The sequence below is a fragment of the Equus caballus genome, unplaced genomic scaffold, assembly GCF_041296265.1.
Source record: "Equus caballus isolate H_3958 breed thoroughbred unplaced genomic scaffold, TB-T2T haplotype1-0000016, whole genome shotgun sequence".
Taxonomy (NCBI): Eukaryota; Metazoa; Chordata; class Mammalia; order Perissodactyla; family Equidae; genus Equus; species Equus caballus.
Genome location: NW_027222391.1, coordinates 9,142,095 through 9,167,492, shown reverse-complemented (window position 1 = coordinate 9,167,492; position 25,398 = coordinate 9,142,095). Strand labels below are relative to the sequence as shown.

Sequence of the window (25,398 nt, the reverse complement as noted above, 5' to 3'; positions counted from 1 at the left end):
GCACCATCCTCTCACCTTCTGGTGCTATATCAGACAATGTTCTTCTGCTATTTATAGGGTTTCCATGGCCAATTTTATTGCCAGTGGGGGGTCAGGTCCTTCTTCCTAGTCTGTCTTAATCAAGAAGCTCCACTGAAATCCATCCAGCATGGGTGACCCTGCTGGTATTGGAAATGTCAGTTGCATAGCTTTCAGCATCACAGCAACATGCATCAACAACACTATGGCAACTGACAGGTGGGTGGTGTGGCTCCCTGACTGGGAAATGAACCCAGGCCACAGTGCTGACTGTACCAAATCTTGACCATTAGACGACCATGGCTGGCTAATTTAGGGTGAGCCTCAGTAATTTCCTATACATATCATGAATAAGACAGTCTTTTTCATGATTTTCTTGATGATACATTTTATTTGTTTAATTCTAAGGCTGTAGATAATACGGTTTAAGAATGGGGGGATTATGGAGTAAAAAAGAGAAAGGACTATGTCCTCAATGTGGCAGAGGTTGCAGGTGGCATAGGTATATGTAAAAGCCTGAGCTGAGGGAGATAGACACCAGGAGGATGTGAGGGACACAAGTAGAAATGGCCTTTGTTCTGTGTGCTTTACTTGGACACTTGAGCACAATAGAAAATATGTGAATGTAAGACCTGATGATAAATATAAAGACAGCCACCATGAATTCCAAGACCAGAGACAGCAATCACCATCTCATGGCTAAAGGTGTCAGAGCAGAAAAGCTTTTGTAGAAAGCAGATGCCACAGAAAAACTAACAAATAACATTGGACTGATGGAAGAGCAGCCAGAATGTGTTGACAGCATGCACCTCTGCATAGGCAGAGGCACTGAGTATGGAAGCCACTGTCATCTGGATGCAGAATTGAGGGTGCATGGTCACAGGGTAGTGGAGGGACTGACAGATAGCCACATGGTGGTCATGGGCCATGATGGTGAGGACAGAAGCTCCACATATACAAAGAAAACAACTAGAAAGAACTGAGCTACACATCTCACCTTTGAAATTGTCCTGCTGTCAAGCAGGGAATTGATGAGTGAATTAAGAGAAATTACAGAAATGTAGCATGCAGCCAAGATGGACAGATTCCTAAGGAAGAAGTACATGGGTGTGTGAAGACTTCTGTCAAAAGTGGTGAAGGTAATAATGAGAATGTTACCCATTAGAGTTAACGAATACATCAGAGAGAAGCATGCACCACCTGTAGTTCCCATACATCGGAAAACTCCATGAGGAGAAATTCCATCATCATGATGGAACTCGGATCTGTGGGAGGCACAAGTTGTACCTGGGAAGTAAGGAGAGAAGTCACGAGCATGTGAAGAATCACATTAGGGAAATGTTTCTTAACTATTTTTTGTCTTGACCTCTATCTAATTCTAAACTCTATTGATGTCTCTAATATTTTTGAAGGAAAATTCAGTGGTCCTCCATTAGCCTACATGACCTTCTTCTTATTCCTTCTGTAGTAATGGAGTGACAATCACAACCTAATTGTTCATAAACAACATATAAATGTTCAACATATAGTTCTATACATTTCCAATTCCAAGGCAATGTTATCATAGTCACGTTGGTAGACGTAACTATAGACAGATTACATGAATATAGTTGTGTTTGAAAGGAATTTTGGTGGTCATGTTGTTGAACAGTGGGTAATTAGAATGAAATCTTTTGGTCATTTTCTAGCCTTACATTTTTGTTTAAATTTCAGATGATATTAAAAAATCTGGAAATGGAAAAGTGACTTTGTTTTTAGAGCTAAACTTTTATGCATAAGTGTCAAAATTATCTTCTGTCCCTGACATAAAATATTAATATCATTTGGAACTATACCTACTTTAATATCTCAAATTGATCACAACGTCATTGCCTGATACATTTCCCCACACTGAATCTACTCCTCAGTGAAATTTTTCTATTAAAATTTTATATTTCGTTATTTTTCTAGTCATTCACCTCTCTTTTTAAAGAGAGAATGAATAAGCCAAGTATTCATGTTTCCTTAGAGACTCTTGAAGCTACCCCTGATATTCCCTTATTATCTTCTCCTGTTTTCACCTTTCAAAACTTTTTTGATTCTGCTAGCTGAAAATCAAAATGAAACAGCAAAATTATGGTACAATATCTCTTAATACTAATTTAACTTTTTTTCCGCTAAATTAATAATTTTTCTTTTTCTTATTTAATCCAGTTTTTACAACTAATTTTGTAAATTTTCATCCTTTGTTTCTGAATCACTTAACAACTTTGTTGGTGTCATCACATCTTTATTGTTTATGCCATCAGTCCTCAGTTTGTTTGGTTTATTCACCAGTGGCAGTGTTAACCAGCTTTTCTCTTGACTTAACTGTGTTAATTGTATTTTCCCTGATTTCCTCTATCACTCTTTTACAACTCTTTCTTTGAGTTTCCTCAAAATAACACTAATAATAATAATAGTTATAATAAAACTCTGACAATTGGAACTACAAATAGCTAAAATGTCCAGAGCTAAAATTACTATACTTCACAGTTTATTTGAAATTAAAATTCTCCTAAATTCTGCTCAAAATTGTACAATCTAGACCCATTCATTGACCAATTCCTTCAGACATCATTTTGTTAGTATCCTCTACAATGAACTTATGAAACATGATACATATGATGTCTTCGTAGACAACCTGAGCTAAAGTCATGAACTTTTTTTATCACATCAGCTATATGACATGTTTCACAAGCTGCTTCACATTGAAAAGCCAGCAGATGCTTTGCTCCATTTCTTTTGTTGTGGTTGTTGTTTATAAGTTGCTCAATGATTAAATTGTATGTGATGAATAAATGAAAAATGATAAGATATACTGGAGTAGAGATCTCGTCAAGATGGCAGCATAAGCAGACTCTGAACTCATCTCCTCCCATGAATACAACCAGGTTACAACTATTTTTTGAAAAATTACCCTGGAGAGAAAACTGAAAACTGGATAAAAAGAACCTCCACAATAAGGGACAGTCCTGACTAAGGCAGAAGAGGCAGAAATTCCTGCTGGAGAGGAAAATAACCATCTTTGGGAGCAGCAGAGCTTCTCAGCTGGCCAGGCAGGAGACACCCTAAGGTACACAGCATTCCCTGGAGGAGTGAGGTCTGGAGCAGGGGCGATACTGCTATAAGCATCCTTCAGATTCAGCCCAACTGAGGTGAGGGTCTTACTTTCTGGCTTCACTGGTTATTAGCTGCAGCAGGGATACCCCCCAGAAAAGCTATTGGCTGAAAGCCAAAAAGACCCGGGTCTTAAAGGGCCCATGGACAAACTCAGTCACTGCAGCAACCTAAAATCACCAGAGAGAGTGCTGACAGTCCTTTGGTGAAATAAGACTTACCTGGGGGACACTGGGGGCATCTTGGTGAGAGGAGGTAACTTTCCAGAGAATTGAGACATTGGTGGGGGCAATTGTTCTGACCTGGTTGTGGTGGGCTAACACAGACCCCAGTTGGGGTGGGGGCCATTGAGTTTCTTCCCTTGGCCTGTTAGCCCAGGGTTCTGCCACACACACTAGAGCAGAGATTTAATCCAGTTCAGCCAGGACAGGCAGCCCTCCCTAGGGATTGGCCCCACCTAGCAGCAAGCCCTCAGGCTACTTGTCAGCCTGCATAGACTGGGTGTCTTTATCCTTTACAGGCAGGCAAGTATGTCCACCTCTGTGGGACAGGGCCTGTGTGAGGAGGAGGTGAACTCTGGGGGGGCATTGGTGGAGAGGTGGAGGCCTCTGCAGTGGGGCATTGGGGTACAGTCCAGGGGGTTGGGAAATGTGCATGGACCAGGACTGTGTTGACCTTGGGTGGGATCCTGTTGTGGGTGAGGCTTATCAGCAGATAGAAGACCAGTGCTTCACAAATAGCCATAAAAAGAATCAGCTCCACCTTCCAAAGGCTGAAACAATTGAGTGCTCCTGTACCTAAGGCCAGCCCCACACAGCTATACTCCTATGAGAACTGACAACAGCCTTGTAGGCTTGAGGCCTATAGCATCTGTAAGCCCCTGAGCCTAGCAACCAGCTACACTGGGTACCAACCCAATTAGGAGTGTGCTGATAGACTTTGTAGCCAACGGTGCTGAGGCTTCCCAAATCAGATTTACAAACAGCTGGCCAGGAAAGGAAAGACTAGATTCCCTGGGTACCTGCAGTAAGAGTAACCCTGCCACAACAGAAGGACACAAGTAGCCCACAAAGGGGTCAGTCCTGGATCATTTAGACTGGTGACAAGAGGGAAGCACACTGCTGAGCCTCATAAGGCATCTCATACATAAGGCGCCTTCTCCAAGATCAGGAGGCATAGCCAACTCACCTAATACATAGAAATAAGCACAGAGAAAGAGGCATAATGAGGTGACAAAGGAATACTTTCCAAACAAGGGAACAGGACAAAACCCCAGAAAACAGACTAAATGAAACAGAAATAAGCAATCTATTCAACAAAGAGTTCAAACAAAATATCATAAGGATGCTTACAGATATTGGGAGAAGACTGGACGAACACAGTGAGCTCATCAGCAAAGAATTGTAAAATATAAAAAAGAACCAATCAGAAATGAAGAATACAATACTAGAAATGAAAAAGTCACTAGAAGGACTCAATAAGAGAGTAGAGGATGCAGAAGAACAGATCAGCGAGCTAGACAAAAGACTAGAGGAAATCACCCAAGCTGAACAGGAAAAAGAGAAGAGAATTAGACAGAATGAGAACAGTCTAAGGGAACTCTGGGACAATATCAAGCACATTAACATCCTCATTATAGATGTCCCAGAAGGAGAAGAGAGAGACAAAGGGGCAGAAAATTTATTTGTAGAAATAATAGATGACATTTTCCTTACCTTAGGAAGGAAACAGACATCCAAGCACAGGAAACACACAGAGCTCCAAAGAAGATAAGCCCAGAGAGGCCCACACCAAGACCTATTATAATGAAAATGTCCAAAATAGAAGATAAAGAGAGAATCCTAAAAGCAGCAAGAGAAAGGCCACAAGTGACATACAAAGGGAAGCCCATAAGGCTATCAGAGGATTTCTCAGCTGAGACCCTATAGGAAAGAAGAGAATGGCATGACATATTTAAAGTGCTAAAAGGAAAAAAACCTACAGCCAAGAATACTCTATCCATCAAGGTTCTCATTCAGAATGGAAGGAGAGATAAAGAGCTTCCTAGACAAGAAAAAAATTAAAGGAGTTTATCACCAAGAAACCAATTCTACAAGAAATACTGAAGGGACTTATTTAAGTGGGAAAGAATGATCACAAGTAGAGATAAAAAAAAAATCTCAAAGAACAAAAAAAATAACACAGGCAATAAAATCACTTATAAAGGTGAAAATATAGTAAAAGGTAGCAGATCAACTACCTGTGAAGATAATATGAAGGTTAAAAGACAAATGCACTAAAATCACCTATTTCAATGATAAGAGGGTAATGGATAAACACACATTAAACGAGAGACTATATTATTATTTCCAAAACATAAAATCTTGGAGGGGGGGAGTGAAAAAGCAGAGCTTTTAGAAAGAGGTCAAGCTAAAGAGTCTATCAACTCAATATAGACTGTTATATACATAGGATATTGAATAAGAGCTCATGATAATCACAAATAAGAAATCAAACATATTACTAAAGATAACCATCAAATCACAAGGGAAGAGAGCAAGAGAAAAAGAAAGGACCAGAGAAGAACTACTAAAACACTCAGAAAAAAGTGACAAAATGGCAATAAATACATATTTATCAATAGCTACTTTAAACGTCATTGGACTAAATGCTCCAGTTAAATGCAATAGGGTGGCCAATTGCATAAAAAAACAACACCCATGTATAAGCTGAATACAAGAGACACACTTCAGACCTAAAGACACTCACAAACTGAAAGTGAAAGGATAGAAAAAGATATCTCATGCAAGTGGCAAAGAAAAGAAAGCAGGGGTAGCAATACTTATATCAGACAAAATAGGCTTTAAAACAAAAACTGTAACAAGAGACAAAGACGGGCACTACATAATGATAAAGGGAACAATCCAACAAGAAAATGTAACACTTGTAAATATCTATGCACCCAACAAAGGAGAACCTAAATATATAAAGCAAGTATTAATAGACATAAAAGCAGAAATAGACAGTAACACAATAATAGTAGGGGACTTTAACATTCCACTTATACCAATGGATAGATCATCCAAACAGAATATCAACAAGGAAACACTGGACTTAAATGACACATTAGACCAGATGGGCTTAGTAGATATATATGCAACATCGCATCCAAAAGCCACAGAATACACATTCTTTTCAAATGCACATGGAACACTGTCCAGGATTGATCACATATTAGGCCACAAAACAAGTCTCAATAAATTTAAGAAAATTGAAATGCCATGCATCTTTTCTGACCACAAAGGTATGAAACTAGGAATCAACTACAGGAAGAAAACCAGAAAAGCCACAAAAATGTGGAGATCAAACAAAATGCTACTGAACAACCATTGAGTCAATGAAGAAATCAAAGGAGAAATCAAAAAATTCCTGGAGACAAAGGAAAATGAAAATATGACATGCCAAAATCTTAGGATACAACAAAGCAGTTCTAAGAGGGAAGCTTATAGCAATTCAGGCCTACCTCAACAAACAATAAAAATCCCAAATAAACAATCTAAAAGAGCATCTAAAGGTACTGGAAAAAAGAAGAACAAACAAAGCCCCAAATCGAGAGAAGGAAGGAACTAATAAAACTCAGAGCAGAAATAAATGAAATAGAGACTAAAAAATCAATAGAAAAAATTAATGAAACCAAGAGCTTGTTCTTTGAAAAGATAAACAAAATTGATGAACCCTTAGCTATACTCACCAAGAAAAAAGGAGAGAAGGCTCAAATAAATAAAATCAGAAATGAAAGAGGAGAAATTACAATGGACACCTTAGAAATACAAAAGAGAAGACAATATTATGGAAAACTTTCATCAACAAATTGGATAATCTAGAAGAAATTGGTAAATTCTTAGACACCTACACCCTTCCAAAACTGGACCAAGAAGAAGTAGAGAATTTGAATAGACCAATCACCAGTAAGGAGATTGAAACAGCGATCAAAATCCTCCCCAAAACTAAAAGCCAAGGACCAGATGGCTTCCCTGGTGAATTCTACCAAACATTCAAAGAAGACATTAGCTATCCTTCTCAAACTCTTCCAAAAAATTCAAGAGGAGGAGAGGCTTCCTAACTCATTCTACAAAGCCAACATTATCCTGATACTGAAACCAGACAAGGACAACACAAAAAAGAAAATTATAGGCCAATATCACCAATGAACATCGATACAAAAGTCCTCAACAAAATACTAGCAAATCGAACACAACAACACATTAAAAAGATCATACATCATGATCAAGTGGGTTTCATTCCAGGGATGCAGAGATGGTTCAACATCTGCAAATTTATCAAAGTGATACACCACATTAACAAAATAAAGAATAAAAATCACATGATCATCTCAATACGTGCAGAGAAAGCATTTGAGAAGATACAGCATCCATTTATGATAAACAACCAAACAAAAAAAACTCTAGGGGCTTGCCCCGTGGCCGAATTGTTAAGCTCATGCTCTCTGCTTCGGCGGCCTGGAGTTTTGCCCATTCGACTCCTGGGCATGGACATGGCACCACTCATCAGCCATGCTGAAGCAGCATCCCACATGCCACAACTAGAGGAACCCACAATTAAAAATACACAACTATGTACTTGGGGGCCTTGGGGAGAAAAAAATAAAATCTTAAAAAAACTCCAAATAAAATGAGTATAGAAGGAAAATATCTCAACATAATAAAGGCCATATATGACAAACCCACAGCAAATATCATTCTCAATGCAGAAAAACTGAAAGCTATCCCTCTAGGAACAGGAACCAGACAAGGATGCCCACTGTCACCACTCTTATTTAACATAGTATTGGATGTCCCAGCCAGAGCAATCAGGCAAGGAAAAGAAATAAAAGGGATCCATATTGGAAAAGAAGAAGTGAAACTGTCACTCTTTGCAGAGGACATGATTTTATGTGTAGAAAATCCTGAAGAACCCACTAAAAAAACTTTTAGAAACAATAAATGAATACAGTCAAGTCACAGGATACAAAATCAACATACAAAAATTGGTTGTATTTCTATACACTAACAATGAATTAACATAAAGAGAAATTAAGAATACAATCGCATTTACAATTGCAATAAAAAGTATAAAATACCTAGCAATAAACTTAACCAAAGAGGTGAAAGATCTGTACACCGAAAACCATAAAACATTGTTGAAAGAAATCAAAGACACAAAGAAATGGAAAGATATTCCATACTCTGGGATTGGAAGAATTAAATTCGTTAAAATGTTGATACTTCCTAAAGCAATCTATATATTCAAAGCAATCCCTATCAAAGTTCCAACAACATTTTTCACGGAAATAGACCAAAGAATCCTAAAATTTATATGGAACAACAAAAGACCCGAATAGACAAAGGATTCCTGAGAAAAAGGAGCAAAGCTGGAGGTATCACACTCTCTGATTTCAAAATGTACTATAAAGCCATAGTAACCAAAACAGCATGGTACTGATACAATAACAGACACACAGATCAATGGAATAGAATCAAGAGCCCAGAAATAAACCCACACATTTATGAATGAAAGTAGACCATTCCCTTACACCATGCACAAAAATCAACTCAAAATGGATTAAAGACTTGAATATAAGACCCCAAACCATGAAACTTCTAGAATAAAACATAGGCAGTATGCTCTTTGCCATCGGTTTTAGCAGCATATTGTCAAGTATCATGTCTGACCGGGCAAGGGAAACAAAAGAAAAAATGAACAAATCGAACTACATCAAACTAAACAGCTTCTGCACAGCAAAGGAAACCATCAACAAAGTGAAACGGCAACCTAAAAATTGGGAGAAGATATTTGCAAACCTTATATCAGATAAGGAGTTAATATACAAAATATACAAAGAACTCATACAGCTCAAGAACAACAAAAAAAAAACAACCCAATTGCAAAATGGGAAAAAGATCTGAACAGAGATTTCTCCAAAGAAGATATACGGATGGCCAACAGGCATATGAAAACATGCTCAACATCATCAGCTATCAGGGAAATGCAAATCAAAACTGCAATGAGGTATCACCTCACTGCAGTCAGAATGGCTATAATTAACAAGACAGGAAACAACAAACGTTGGAGAGGGTTTGGAGAGAAGGGAACCCTTATTCACTGCTGGTTGGAGTGCAAACAGGTGCAGCCACTATGGAAAGCAGTATGGAGCTTCCTCAGAAAATTAAGTACAGATCTACCATATGATCCAGCTATCCCACTGATGGGTATTTATCCAAAGAACTTGAAAACCCAAAGGCATAAAGATACTTGTACCCCTATGTTCATTGCAACATTAAAGACAATGGCCAAGACTTGGAAGCAATCTAGGTGCCCATTAAGGGACGTATGGATAAAGATGTGGTATTTATACACAACGGATCATTACTCAGCCATAAGAAACGATGAAATCTGGGCATCTGTGACAACATGGATGGACCTTGAGGGTATTATGCAGAGTGAAATAAGTCAGAGGGAGACAGTCAAATACCATATGATCTCACTCATAAGTAGAAGATAAAAACAATGACAAACAAACACGTAGCATTGGAGATTTGATTGGCGGTTACCATAGGGGAAGCGGGGAGGAGGGAGGGCAAAAGGGATGATTAAGCTCACATGTGAGAGGATGGACTATAATTAGTTTTTGGTTGGTGAACATGATGTAATCTACAAAGAATTTGAAATATATTATGATGTACATCTGAAAAGAAACAAATAACTTTTTTTAAAAAAACAGGAAATGGTATATGTAGTTTCCCAGATTTTTTGGAGAGATAGTCTTGCTCAGAAAGATCATAAAACAAAATAAAGTCTTCCTGAATTTAAAAAAATAAAATAAAAGAGGGGTAAAGAGCAATAATTCATTCTGCTCTTTATTAAAATGTGTAATAAATCTGTGTTTATCAACACATTGTGAAATTGGCTTAATTTCAAATACATCTATGTTCGCCAGTGATATTGGCCTGTAGTTTTCCTCTTTTGTGTTGTCCCTGTCTGCTTTTGGCATCAGGGTGTTGTTGGCTAGGTAGAAGGAGTTAGGAAGCCTCCTATCTTCTTCAGTTTTTCAGAATAGTTTGAGAAGGATAGGTATTACGTCTTCTTTGAGTGTTTCGTAGAATTCTCCAGAGAAGCAATCTGGTCCTGGACTTTTGTTGCTGTGGCAGTTTTGATTGAGAAAGATTGGCCCTGAGCTAAGGTCTGTTGCCAATCTTCCTCTTTTTGCTTCAGGAAGATTTTCCCTGAGCTAACATCTGTGTCAGTCTTCCTCTGTTTTGTATGTGGGATGCTGCCACAGCAAGGTTTGATGAGTGGCATGTAGGTCTGCACCCCAGACCTGAACCCACGAACCCCAGGCTGCCAATTTGGAGTTCACAAACTTAATTACTATGCCACCAGGCAGGCGCCCGGACTTTTGATGTTTGGGAGTTTTTTTACTACCATTTCAATCTCTTTATTTCTGATTGGTCTATTCAGATTCTCTATTTCTTATCGATTCAGTTTTGAGAGGTTGTATGATAGTAAGAATTTAGTCATTTCTTCTAGGTTATCCAATTTGGGGTATATGTTTTTCATAGTATTCTCTTATTATTCATTGTATTTCTGTGCTATCAGTTGTAATTTCTACTCTTTCATTTCTAATTTTGTTTATTTGAGGTTTCTCTCTTTTTTTCTTAGTGAGTCTCACTAAGGGCTTGTCAATTTTTGTTATCTTCTCAAAGAACCAGCTCTTAGTTTCACTGATCCTTTCAACTGTTTTTTTAGTCTGTATAATCTGTATTTCATTCGTTTCTGTTCTAATTTTTATTTCCCACATTCAGCTGACTTTGGGCTTTACTTGTCCTTGTTTTTCTCTTTCTTTTACATATAGTTTAAGATAACTTACTTGAGATTTTTCTTTTTTGCTAAGTGGGGCCTGTATTGCTATGAATGTCCCTCTTAGAACTGCTTGCTGCATCCCATAAGACTTGGTATGTTGTGTTTTCATTTTCAATTGTCTCCAGGTATTTTTTATTTCTCCTTTGTTTTCTTCATTCATCCAATGGTTGTTCAGTAGGATGTTGTTTAGTCTACACATATTTGTGACTTTTCCAGCTTTTTTATAGTTAATTTCTGGTTTCATATCATTGTGAATGGAAAAGATGCTTGATATGAATTCAATCTTTTTAAACTTATTGAGGCTTGTCTTGTTTCCCAACATATGGTCTATCTTTGAACATGTTCCATGTCCATTGAGAAAAATGTGTATTCTGGTGTTTTGGGATGGAATGCTCTATATACCTCTATTAAGCCCATCTTGTCTAGTCCTTCATTTAAGGCTACCGTTTCCTTATTGACTTTCTGTCTGGACGACCTATCCATTGATGTCAGTGGGGTTTTAAAGTCTCCTACTATTGTTGTGTTGCTGTCAATTTCTCCATTTAGGTCTGTTAAGAGTTGATCTATATACTGTGGTGCTCCTGTGTTAGGTGCATATATATTAAAGTGCTGTGTCCTGGAAGTGGTCCTCTGGACGAGTTGTTGAGCCCGCATGCTCTGCCTCGGCAGCCCATGGTTTGGATCCTGGGCGTGGACATGGCACTGCTCATTAGATGACGTTGAGGTGGCGTCCCACATGCCACAACTGGACGGACCCACAACTAAAATATACAATGGTGTACTGGGGGGATTTGGGGAGAAAAAAGCAGAAAAAAAGGAAGTTTGGCGACAGTTGCTAGCTCAGGTGCCAATCTTTAAATAAAAAAGTGCTGTGTTCTCTTAATGGAATGTTCCTTTTATCGTTACATAATGCCCATCTTTGTCTATCATCATTTTTATCTTGAAGTCTACTTTGTCTGATATAAGTATGGCTACACCTGCTTTCTTTTGCTTGCCAGTTGCTTGGAGTATCACCTTCCATCCCTTCACTCTTAGCCTGCATTTGTCTTTAGAGCTGAGTTGTGTTTCCTTAGAAGAATATTCTTAGGTCTTGTATTTTAACCTATCCTGCCACTCTGTGTCTTTTGATTGGTGAATTCAATCCACTTACATTTAGAGGGTTTATTGATATATTAGGGCTTAATACTGCCATTTTATCTATTTTCATTTTTCTTTTCCCTTGTATTTCTGACTACCACTTTAGTGTGATGGTTTTCTCAGTTTTCTCTTTAGTCATTATTGGTCACTCTGCTCTGATCTTTTCTCTCGTGGTTACCATGAGTTTTGTATAAAAGATCTCATAGGTGAGATAGCTCATTTTCTGACATCCTCTTATCTGCATTAGCCTATGCAGGTCCCATCCCTTTCTTCCCGATATATGTCTTGTTGTCACAAATTATTCTTTGGTGTTGTGACTAAATAAAAGTGTTTATGGTTATATTTTTATATTTGTGAGTTTGTGACTAAATATAAGTGTTTATGGTTATTTTTGATGCTTTCTTTCCCTTTATCTATTATTTTATAATTGCTTGTTAACCTATTCTGATAGAGAGCTGCAACTTTCTGATTTTTGTGTCTATTTATCTCCTTGCTCCAAGGTTTGTAAACCTTTGCCTTTTTGTTTTAGGTAGGACAGCTCCCATCACGGTCTCTTGTGAAGCACCTCTCATGGTGATGAACACCTTCACCTTTGCTTTTATTTAGGAAAGCTTATACTTCTCCATCATATCTAGAGGATAATTTTTTTGGAAAGAGTACTCTTGGATGACAGTTTTTGTCTTTCATTATTTTGAATATATCATTCCATTATCTCTTAGCCTGTAAGATTCCCACAGAGAAATCCACTGAAAGCCTAAGAGGGGTTCCTTTGTAGGTTATTTTCTTCTGCCTTGCTGCTCTTAATATTTTTTCTGTGTCATTCACTTTTGCCACTTTTAATATTGTATGCCTTGGAGGTGTTTTTGCATTGATATAATTAGGAGTTATGTTGGCTTCATGTACTTGTATAACCAGTTTCTTTCCTAGGTTTGGGAAGTTCTCAACTATTATTTCTTTGAACAAGCTCTCTGCTCCTTTCTCCCTCTCTTTTCTCTCTGGGATACCTATAATCTTTGTTACTTTTCCTAACTGAGTTGGATATTTCTCAAAGAATTTCTTTATTTTTAAAAAATATCTTAAATTTCTCTCACTATCCAACTGAAGTATTTCTAGATTTTTATCTTCCAGGTCACTAATTCTTTCCTCCATAAGATCTGCTTTATTTTTTATGCTTTCTACATTATTATGTTTGTTGTTCTTGTTCTTCATATCTGGAATTTCTCTATTGTTTTTTGTAAGGACTTCAATCTCTTTGGTGAAGTATTCCTTCTGTTCATTAATTTTATTCCTGAGCACATTGACCTGTCTTTCTGAGTTTCTTGTAACCCACTGAGTTTCTTTATGACAGCTATTTTGAATTTTCTGTCATTTAAACTGTAATCTTCTGTTACTTCAGGTTTGGTTTCAGGAGAGCTGTCATTTTCCTTTTGCTCTGTGGTGTTACTGTAGTTCTTCACAGTGTTTGATGAATGTATCCAGTGCTGGTACATTTGTGGTGGTATCTGGTCATAAATTCCACCTGTCACTGCTTGGGGGTGGGGGCAAAGGCTCTGTTCCTCACCAGCCTGCTCACAATTGGGCCATTTGGGTCACCCTACTTGGACATGCTGGCTACAGCACTTGCTGGATCTTGCTCACATGGGTGGGGCCACTGTGCTGTGCAAGTGGGTCACAGCCAGGCTGCTGTGCTTGGAAGTGGGTGGCAGTTACAGGGGTGGGATGCCATAACATAGGCCATGTCACTGCATTTGGTGTGTGGGTCCAGCCGGGCTGCTGTGCTTGGTGTGCTGAATGGGCAGGTTGCATTCATGTAGGTGGGGCTGCTGCACTCTGTGGGCAGGCTCTTCTCACTTGGGTGGGGCACCTTGAATAGACTGGACACTGTTCTAGGTAGGTGGGTCTGGCTGGGCTACTGCACTCAATGGTCAGGTCCAGCTGGGATGCTGTGCTCGACTGGCAAGATACCTTCACAAGAGCTGACCCACAGCCTCTTGGCAGGGAGCATTCACACAGGCAGAGACACTGGGACAGGTGGATTCACCCAGAGGCCAGGCCACCACTCTGAAAATGTTCACATGTGGGCTGTGCTCCCCCTGCCTCCACTCACAATCATGCCAGCTGCTGTGTGAGGATCCATCAAATGGATTGCTGCCTCTGGGGAGGGGAAGGTGTCCACTCTCTTATTTCTCCTACTTCCTGGGTTCCAAGTCCACCCACCCTCAGATGTATAGCTGTGTGGATCTCTCAGGCATCCTGTTGTGCTGTGTAGGGAATCCTGTCTTGGGTAATAGATGTGCATTTAGTTTTAAGTTAGAGGGATGAGACAAAGGGAACATCTCACTCTGCCATGATGCTGGCATCACTCCCCTTCAGTTCTTTCTTAATGTAGGCGTATATCCCTATAAACTGCCCTCTTAGAGTTGCTCTTGCAGTACCCTATAGGTTTGGCATGTATGTTACTTCCATTGTTTGTTCATTTAAATTTATATCTTGATTTTCTTTTTAATTTCTTCTTTGCCTCATTGGTTGTTCTGGAACATATTTAATCTCCACATATTTGTGGATTTTCCAGCTTTCCTCCTATTATTGATTTCTAGTTTCATGCCATAGTTGCCAGAAAAGATACCTGGTATGATTTTGTCTTCTTAAATTTGCTAAGAATCTTTTTGTGGTGTCTCATAGGGTCTCTCCTGGAGAGTGCACTGTGTGTCCTTGAGAAGACTGTGTATTCTGATGCTGTTGGAGGGAATGTTCTATAAATAGCTGTTTTCTTTGTTCTCCTCTGAGTCTGTTATTTCAAAGTCTTATCCTCTAACTTACTAATTCTATATTCTGTTTGGTATATTCTGCTGTGATCTTCTACATATTATTTTTAATTTCATTCACTAAAGTCTTCAGCTCCAAAATTTCTATTGGTCCTTTTAATGATTTCCATTTCTTTGTTCAACTTCTCATTTTGTTCGTACATAGTTTTCCTCATGCACTGAATTGTCTGTCTGTGTTTTCTTAGCTCATTGAATTTTCTCAAAACATCTATTTTGAATTCTTTATCAGCTGCTTCACAAAATTTCGTGCCTTGGAGTTGTTATTGAAGAATATCCTTATCTTTTGGTGATGACATGTTTCCTTGAATCCTCAAGGAATCATTGTACTCATCAGAAAGAGATAAAAAACAAAAGCCCAAAAATAACAAAGAAAAGATGTTATGCAAGAATGGTGCAAAAGGGGATTGCCTCATCCCATATTGGATCACATGAAATCCAAATAAATATGGTCAAAATAAATAAGGAATAGGCATAGGAAAAAAATATTCTGTTTCACATAATAAACATTCAACTGAGGTCAGCTTCACGGTGTAGTGGTTAAGTTTGGCACATTCTTCTTTGGTAGCCCGAGTTCATGGGTTCAGATCCCAGGTGCAGACCTACACCATTTATCAGCCATGCAGTGATAGCAACCCACATATAAAAAGTGTAGGAGGATTGGCATGGTTGTTAGCTCAGTGCTAATCTTCCTGAAGCAAAAAAAGAGGGAGATTGGCAACAGATGTTAGCTCAGGGCTAGTGTTCCTCAGCAAAACCAACAAAAACAAAAAAGAAGAAAAAAACCCTCAACTTTTGTTATACTTTGTATGGTTCCTTTTGTCAATTGTTGGTTTTAGTTTATTTCTTTTGCTCATTTTTCTCTTCATGTGTTCAATCTATAAGGTGTTGACACCATAAAAATGTCACTGCTTATCTCTTTTGGATAAATTTTTCTATCTATTCAATTCTTTTTACTGCAGTAAAATACATATGAAATAAAATATACCATAAAGTGTACAGTTTACTGGTATTAAATACTTTCATAATGTTTGGTGCCCATCACCACCATCCATCTTTAAAACTCTTCTCCTTTTGTAAAACTGAAACTCTATACTCATTAAACAATAACTCTCCATTTTAACCTCTCCTCAACTTATGGCACCCACCATTTTACTTTCTAACACCATGATTTTGACTAATCTAAGCAACTCATATAAGAGGAAGCATACAGTATTTGTCCTTTTGTGACTGGCTAATTTCTCTTAGCATAATGCCCTAAAAGTTCATCCACATTGTATCACATGTCAGAATGTCCTTCCTTTTTAAGCCTGAATAATATTCCATTGTATGTAGATACCACATTTTGCTTATCCATTCATCTGTCAATGGACTCTTGGGTTGCATCCATGTTTTATCTATCGTGAATAATGCTGTTATGAACATGGATGTACAAATATCTGTTCAAGGCCCTGCTTTCAATACTTTTGGATATATATCCAGAAATGAATTTGGTGTATCATACAGTAATTGTACTTTTAATTTTTTGAGGAACCAGCATATTGTTTTCCACAATGATAGTACCATTTTTCATTCCTACCAAGAGTGTACAAGGGTTCCATTTTCTCTGCATTCTCACCAACACTTGTTTTCTGTTCTTTTGATAGTAGTCATCCTAACAGGTATGAGGTGGTTTCTCATTGTAGTTTCAATTTGCATTTTCCTAATGATTAGTGATGTTGAGTACTTTTTCATGTGCTTATTGGCTATTTGTATACCTACTTAGGAAAAATGTCTATTCAAGTTATTTCCCATTTTTAGATTGGGTTGTTTTGTGTTTTTTTCTCTTTTTATAAGTTTTATGAGTTCTCTACATATTCTGGATTTTAATCCCTGATCAGATATATGATTTACAAACATTTTTCCCATTCCATGTGTTGTCTTTTTATCATGTTAATAGTGTCATTTTTTGCATATTTTTTAAATTTTCATGAAGTCTAACGTGCCCTTTTTTTTCTTTTGCTACCTCTGCCATTGGTGTCATCTCCATGCAATCATTGACAAATCGAATGTCCTGAAGTTTTTGCCCTGTGTTTTCTTCTAAGATTTTCATAATTTTAGGTCTTACCTTTAGATGTTCACTCCATTTGGAGTTAGTATTGTATATTGTGTTAGGCAAGTGTCCAATTTTATTCTTCTGTATGTGGATATCCAGTTTTCCCAGCACCATTTGTTGAAAAGTCTCTCCTCTCCCTATTGAATGATCTAGGCACTCATGTCAATAATCACTTGACCATATATGTCAGGGTTTATTTCTGGGCTCTCTATTCTGGTCCATTGGCTTATAAACTGTCTTTATGCCAGTATCACACTATTTTGATCAGTGTAGCCCTGCATAAGTTTTGAAATCAAGAAATGTGCGTCTCCAGTGTTGTTCTTCATCCTCAAGGTTATTTTGGTTCTTTGGGGTTTGTTTAGGTTCCATATGAATTGTAGGATAGATTTTTCTATTTCAGCAAAAAGCATCATTGGGATTTCAACAGGGATTGGATTGAACCTTTAGATTGCTTTGGGCAGTATTGACGTTTTAACAATATTGTCTTCCAATTCATGAACATGATGTGTGTTTCCATTTATTTATGCCTTCTTCAATTTCTTTCATCAATGTATTATAATTGTCATTGTTCAGGTCTTTCACATCCTTGCTTAAGTTAATTCCTAGTATTTTATTCTTTTGAATACCATTATAAATGAAACTGTTTCCATAATTTCCTTTTCAGATTGTTCATTGTTAGTATACAGTAATGAAACATTTTTTGTGTTTTGACTTTTTATCCTGTCACTTTGCTGAATTAATTTATTAGTTCTATTAGTATTTTTGTGAAATGTTTAGAATTTTCTACATATATCACATCATCTGCATACAGACAAAAATTTATTTCTTCCTTTCCAATTTCCATGCCTCTTCTTTTTCTTTCTTTCTTTTTCTTTCTTTCTTTCTTTCTTTCTTTCTTTTTGGTTAGTGATAGCTATTGTTTAATGTGGGTTTACCAATTTTTTTATTGCAGTAACATTGATTTATAACATTATATGAATATCAAGTGTACATTATTATATTTTGATTTCTGCATAAACTATACCATGTCCACCACCCAAAGACTAATTACCATGCATCTTCATACACAGGTGCCCCGTTACCAATTTTGACGTCCTCTCTCCCCCTGTCCCACTGGTAACCATCAATCTAATCTCTGTATCTATGTGTTTGTTTGGTATTGTTTTCATTTTCCACTTATGAGTGAAATCATATGTATTTGACTTTGTTGATCTGAATTATTTCATTGAGCATAATACAGTCAAAGACCATCCATGTTTTCACAAATGGCAATATTTCATCTTTTTATGACTAAGTAGTATTCCTTTGTGTATATAAACCACATCTTCTATATCCATTCATACACAGAGGGGCACTTAGGTTGTTTTCAAATCTTGGCTATTGTGAATAATGCTGCAATGAACATAAGGTGAAAATATCTTTTTGCATTCATGTTTTCATGTTAATAAATAATCAAGTGGTTTCTATTCTTAATTTTTTGAGTAATTGCCATGCTGTTTTCCATAGTGACTGCACCAGTTTGCATTCCCACCAGCAGTGTATGAGGGTTCCTTTTTCTCCACATCTTTTCCAATGCTTGTCATTTCTTGTCTTGTTAATTGTAGCCATTCTGATGGGCATGAGGTAATATCTTATTGTAGTTTTGATTTGCATTTCCCTGATAATTAGTGATGGTAAACATCTTTTCATGTGCCTGTTGGCCTTCTTTTTCTTTCCTTAACTTCTCTGGGCAGACCTTCCAATATTATTTTGAATAAAAGTTCCAAAAGTGGGCATCCTTGTCAAGTTTCTGAACTTACAAAGAGATGTTCAGTGTTTCCCAATTGAGTAGAGTTGGCCCTCAGTATCTGTAGGTTCTGCATTTGTGGATTCAAACAACCATAGATTGAAGGATCTATTATAGTTGCATCTGTCCTGAACATGTACAGATTTTTTCTCTTCATAAACCCCTAAACAATACAGTATAACAATATTTGCATTGTGTAAGCTAAAGATTATTTAAAGTATATGGGAGGATGTGATTAGATTATATGCAAAGACAATGCTATTTTATGTATTGGACTTGAACATCTGTGGGTTTTGGTATCCATATGGGTCAACCAATTTCCCATGAATACCAAGGGATGACTGCATAATGTTCACTGTGGGTTTTTCATAAACAGCTTTAGTATGTTGAGGTAGTTTCCTTCTATCTCTAGCTTTCTAGTGTTCTTATTATGTTTCATACAGAAATATAAACATTAATTTCTTCACTGTCAGATATAAATAATAGCTTCTCTGCCACTTCAGTAATGCATGATTGTGTCATGTTCGTTTTCTCTTGTTTTAGTAGTCACATCAATTACATGGAACGAGGAAATGATCCACAAAATTCAGAGATTCTTCTGAGATTTTCATAGGAAACAGAATTGCAACCTTTATTCTTAGGACTTTTCTTGCCCATGTACCTGGTAAGCATACTCAGGAACCTGCTCATCATCCTGGCCATTAGCTATGACTCTCATCTCTACACCCTCCCATGTGCTTCTTCCTCTCCAACCTGTCCAATGTAGAACATGGATCACCTCCACCACTACTCCAAAGGTGCTGGTGAGTATACAGACACAGGGAAAAGTCATAACTTAGAAATCTGTATCATGCAGACATACTTTTTCATACTCTTTGTGGGGTTGGACAGTTTCCTCCTGACTGTGATAGCCTACAACTGGTTTCTGGCCATTTGCCATTCCCTGCACTATATGGTCATTGTGAACCTTCAGCTCTGTGGACTGCTGGTTCTGGTAACATGGAATATCAGTGTCCTGCTTTCCATGTTACACTGCTTGATGGCGTCACAACTGCCCTTCTGCAGAGACTTGAAAATCCCCCACTTGTTTTGTGACCTTAACTAGGTGGTCCAACTTGTCTGTTCTGACACCATTCTTAATGACACGGTGATGTATTTTGCAACAGTCCTGTTGGGTGGTGGTTCCCAGGCTGGTGTCCTTTGCTCTGACTCTAAGATAATTTTTTCCATATGTGGAATCGCATCAGCTCAGGGGAAGTATAGAACATTTTCTGCATGTGCATCTCACCTCGCAGTTGTCTCCCTATTTTATTGTACAAGCCTAGGTGTGTACCTCAGCTCTGCTGCTACCCACAGCTCACAGTCAAGTGCCACAGCCTCAGTGATGTAGGCCATGGTCACCCCCATGCTGAAGCCCTTTGTCTATAGTCTGAGGAACAAAGACATAAAGGAAGCTCTGAATGTGCTCTTCAGGGTAAAGCAATAAAATGCCACTTTTCAAGAAATGCCTGGGATTCTAGGGCTCTATGCCTAACAGCCAGAAATTGTGATTCTTCAATCAGATCACGAAAGAAATTAAACCTATTCATATGCTGGAATTTTAATGTTTTAAATTTTAACCACTTTATTGAATTTAAATAACTCACTTTATCAACCTTTCTGCTCCCTCCAATATCCAACAATTTTTCCTTTTGTTGTTTTCCTAATTTCTCAAGGTTATTCCCAATCTTGGATCAGAAACAATTTGGAGATTCTCATTTGCTTCTTTCAGTGATGAGTTGTACTTGTTTTATGGGATAAATTAAATTTCACAGCTTAGGATATTTATATAATTGTGTTGTATAGGAAATTCTGAGACCACAGTTTTTTTCACTTTTATGTCTACCGTTCTTTTCTATATCACTACCTTAACTGATCTTCCTGATAATGTAGACATTAACATATAGTTTGTTTCATAGCTGGTGGTGGGGTGTCATTGTTTTCATTAAGATCCTGTTCTCTTATCAGCTCAGCATCCAGAGTATCCCTGGTGCAGAGTTGTGAGGCAAAAATTGCTTATCAAAAACATGCTCTAGGGAGATGTCATCACAATGGTGGTGTGAAAGGATCCCTTTGTCTCTCCCCTTCAATCTACAGTGAGTAAAACATCCAGAGTCAAAAAAAGTTACATTGTCCAACACGTCAGGATGCCAGAGATCCATACACAGATACATGTGAAGGTGGCTTGATTGGAGCACACAGAGGAGGATAAACGGTGGCACAGCAGAGGTGGTGCCCAGGATCCTGGGTTTTTGCCACAGTGGCTGAGCCAGCCACCCTCAGGCCCAGAAAACACAGTGGACAGTAGAAAAGATGCACAAGTGAGTCAACCCTCTTGATTGCACTGGTGCCTATGGTCACAGGGAGCACAGCAGCAGCAAGGAAGAACCTCACAATCCTGGGCCTCCAACTGCAGCCCAGAGCCTGGTAGCAGCAATGGAGGCAGGCATACAAATCTGTCCTCCCAATGGTGGTATCACCTGCAGCCACAAGGAAAAAGGCAACATTGGAGGTGGAGTCCCATGGTCCAAGCTCCCTCCCAAAAATTTCCTTTTCCATGCAATGGAAACAGTGCTTCTGATGCAGAGGATCTTGGATGTGAGAAAGACAATATTCGTGTCTGCAGCCTTGGCACTGAAGACAACAGCTACAGTGACAGAGGCAACAGCAAGACATCCATGATCCCCAAAGGTGCAGCCTGTGAAGATGACAGTACTAGCAACATCCTTAATAGAGGCAATGGAGAGTGGAAAATGCTGATCTTTAAAACTATCCAGAGGAAATACAGGTAAGAGAAAACAAAAACTAGTGCTATCAAGCCACTTGGTGAAAAGAAAGAGAAAGAGCTGTATTATCCAAATGTTTGAAGAGTTAGAATTTAAAAAAAAAGTCTTACCTAACTAAGAAAAGTGTTTGCTACAGCAAATGTGCTGGCAGAGGAATAATTCATTAAGTGCCACAATAAGCCATGGTAACACAGAATCACAAAAATAAAATAAAAATCTTCCACAAACCAAACATAAATTCATGGAAGAGTGTGAACTAACTGAGGAATAATTCAAAAAATGTCATGAAGAATCTCAACATGTGGGGCCTGGCCCAGTGGGGCAGCAGTTAAGTTCACATGTTACGTTTTCTGGAAGCCTGGGGTTTGCCGGTTTGGATCCTGGGTGCAGACATGGCACCACTTGGCAAAAACCATGCTGTGGTAGGCATCCCACGTATAAAGTAGAGGAAGATGGTCATGGATGTTAGCTGAGGGCCAGTCTTCCTCAGCAATAAGAGGAGGATTGGCAGCAGTTAGCTCAGGGCTAATCTTCCTCAAAAAAAAAAAAAAAAAGAATCTCAATATGCTATGACAAAACTCAAAAGCAGTTCATTAAGTTCAAGAATAAAATTAATGAACAAAAGAAATACTTTACTAAAGAGATTGAAGCAAAAAGAACTAAATAGAAATTATGGAGCTGAAGAAGTCAATAAATGAGAGGAAGAATGCATTAGAAAAAAGTAGCAATAGAGCAGATCACATGGAAGAGAGAATCAGTGACCTCGAAGATGGAAATCCAGAGGTAATGCAGGTAGAAGAGGAGTGAGAACTAAGATTTTAAAATAACATAGAAATTCTATGAGAATTATCTGACTCAATTAGAAAAGGCAACATAAGGATAAGGGGGAACCCAGAAGGAGAAGAGAGAGAAGAGGAAGAGAGTGTTTTAAATGATATAACAGCTGAGAACTTCTCCTATATTGGGAAGGAACTAGATATACAAATCCATGAAGTTAAAAGAATACTAAATTATCCCAATGCAAGAAGGATTTCTCCAGGACATGTTATATTAAAATTGTCAAAGGTAAATGATAAAAAAAAAGACTATTAAAGGCATCCAGGTGGAAAAAAAACCATAACACACAAGGGAACTGCCATTAGGCTATCAGCAGACATCTCATAAGAAACTCTAGAGACCAGGAGAGAGTGGAATGATATATTCACAATATTGAAAGATAAAACCTTTCAGCCAAGAATACTCTATGCAGTAAAGTTACCTTTCATATATGAAGGAGAAATAAAGGCTTTGCTAGAAGAACAAAAGCTGAGGGGGTTCATCACGACTAGACTTGTCTTACAAGAAATCATGAAAAGTGCTCTCCTACCTGAAACAAAAAATGCAAAGGTATATGAAACTTTGAGCAAGATGATAAACAAAATCATAAAATTTCAACTCTATGTCAGAATGGATTAATAAACACTTAATTATAACAAAGACTAAAGAAAAAGGAAGCATTAAATACAACTATAATCACTTTAATTTCATAATTAACTCACAATATAAAAACGGATAACAGGGGCTGGCCTGGTGATGCAGCAGTTAAGTGTGCACATTCTGCTTCTCTGTGGCCCAGGGTTCACCAGTTCGTATCCTGAGTGCGGACATGGCACTGCTTGGCAAGCCATGCTGTGATAGGTGTCCCATGTATAAAGTAGAGGAAGATGGGCATGGATGTTAGCTCAGGGCCAGTCTTCCTCAGCAAAAAAAGAGGAGGATTGGCAGTAGTTATCTCAGGGCTAATCTTCCTCAAAAAAATAAACGCATAATTTGTGTCAACAAAAACAAAGAAAAGGAAGAGGCAAAGGACAGAACCTGCATAGGCAAATGAAGATGAGATGCTATCAGCAAAAAAAGGGCTATCTTATCCGTGAGAGCTTTTATACAAACCTCATGGTAACCACAATATAAAAATTCAGAGCAGAGACACAAAACATGAAAAAAGAGACAACTGAGAAACACATCACGGAAAACCAGAAAACTGAAATACAAGACAGAAACACAAGGGAAAGCAAACAATGGAAATACAGAGCAACCAGAAAACAAGATAAAATGGCAGCATTATGTCCTCATATATCAATAATCATTCTAAATATGAAATGGAGTGACTGGATGGATTGAAAAACAAGAGCTAACATATGCTGCCTCCAGCAGAATCATCTCAGCTCTAAAGAAAAACATAGGCTTAAAGTAAGGGATGGAAGATGATACTCCAAGCAAATGGCAGACAAAAGAAAGCAGTGCTGACCTACTTATATCTGACAAAAATGATGTCAAGCCAAAAAAGATGAGAAGAGACAAAGATGGGCATTAAATAGTGACAAAAGAGAAAATCCACCAAGAAGACATACCATTTATTAATATATATGCACCTAACATACGATCACCAAATTATATAAAGCAACTATTAACAGACCTGAAGGGAGAAATTGACAGCAACACAATGATACTAGGGGAATTTAACATCCCACTTACATCAATAGATAAATTATCTAGAAGAAGCATCACCAAGAAGACATTGGCCTCAAATGAAACATTAGACCAGGTGGACTTGATAAATATATAGACCATTCCATCCAAAAACAGCAGAATACAGATTTTTGTCAAGTGCACATGAAACCTTCTCAAAGACATACCACATGTTGAGAAGCAAAACAAGTCTCAACAAATTTAAGATTGAAATCATATCAAGCATCTTTCCAACAACGATAGAACGAAACTAGAAATCAACTACATTTGTGAAAAAGTCACAAATATTTGGAGACTAAACAATGTGCTACTGATCAACTACTAGATCAATAAACAAATCAAAGGACAAATAAAAAATACCTGAAGGCAAATGAAAATTAAAATATTTGATACCAAAATCTATAAGATGCAGCAAAAGAAGTACTAAGAGGGAAGTTCATAGCAGTACAGCCCTACCTCAACAAACAAGAAAAATCTCAAATAAACATTACACCTAAAAGAACTAGAAAAAGAAGAACAAAGAAAGCCCTAAGTCAGCAGGATAAAGGAAATATTAAAAGTCAGACTGCAAATAAATGAAATAGACTAAAAAGAAAATACAAAACATCAATCAAACTAAGAGCTGGTTTTCTGAAAAGATAAGCAAAATTGATAAACCATTGACTAGATTAACTAAGAGTAAAAGAGAGCAAGCTCAAGTAAATATAGTAAGAACTCAAAGAGGAGAAATTATGATGGATACCAGAGAAATATGAAAGATTATAAGAGAATACCATGAAAAGCTATATATCGACAAATTGCGTAACCTAGAGGAAATGGATACATTCTTAGAATCATACAACCTCCCAAAACTGAATCAAGAAGAAACAGGGAGTCTGAAAAAAAATTGATCACTAGTAAGAAGATTGAAACAATAATCAAAAACCTTAAAACAAAAGACCAAGACCAGATAGCTTCTCTGATTAACTCTACTAAACACTCAAAGAAGACTTAAAACCTATCCTTCTCAAACTATTCAAAAAAATTGAAGAAGATGGGTCTCTTCATAACTCATTTTACAAGGACAACGTTACCCTGATACCAAAACCAGACAAGGACAACACAGAAAAGGAAAATAGGCCAATATCACTGATGAACATACATGCAAAAATCCTCATCAAAATATTAACA

General features: G+C 37.7%; 2 pseudogenes; one reads left to right on the top strand and one right to left on the bottom strand.

Annotated features, from left to right (window-relative positions):
• Positions 1-342: 342 nt before the first annotated feature.
• On the bottom strand, positions 343-19,613 carry LOC138922870 (olfactory receptor 14C36-like; annotated as a pseudogene).
• Positions 19,614-19,618: 5 nt separating this feature from the next.
• On the top strand, positions 19,619-21,726 carry LOC138922869 (olfactory receptor 1571-like; annotated as a pseudogene).
• Positions 21,727-25,398: the final 3,672 nt, after the last annotated feature.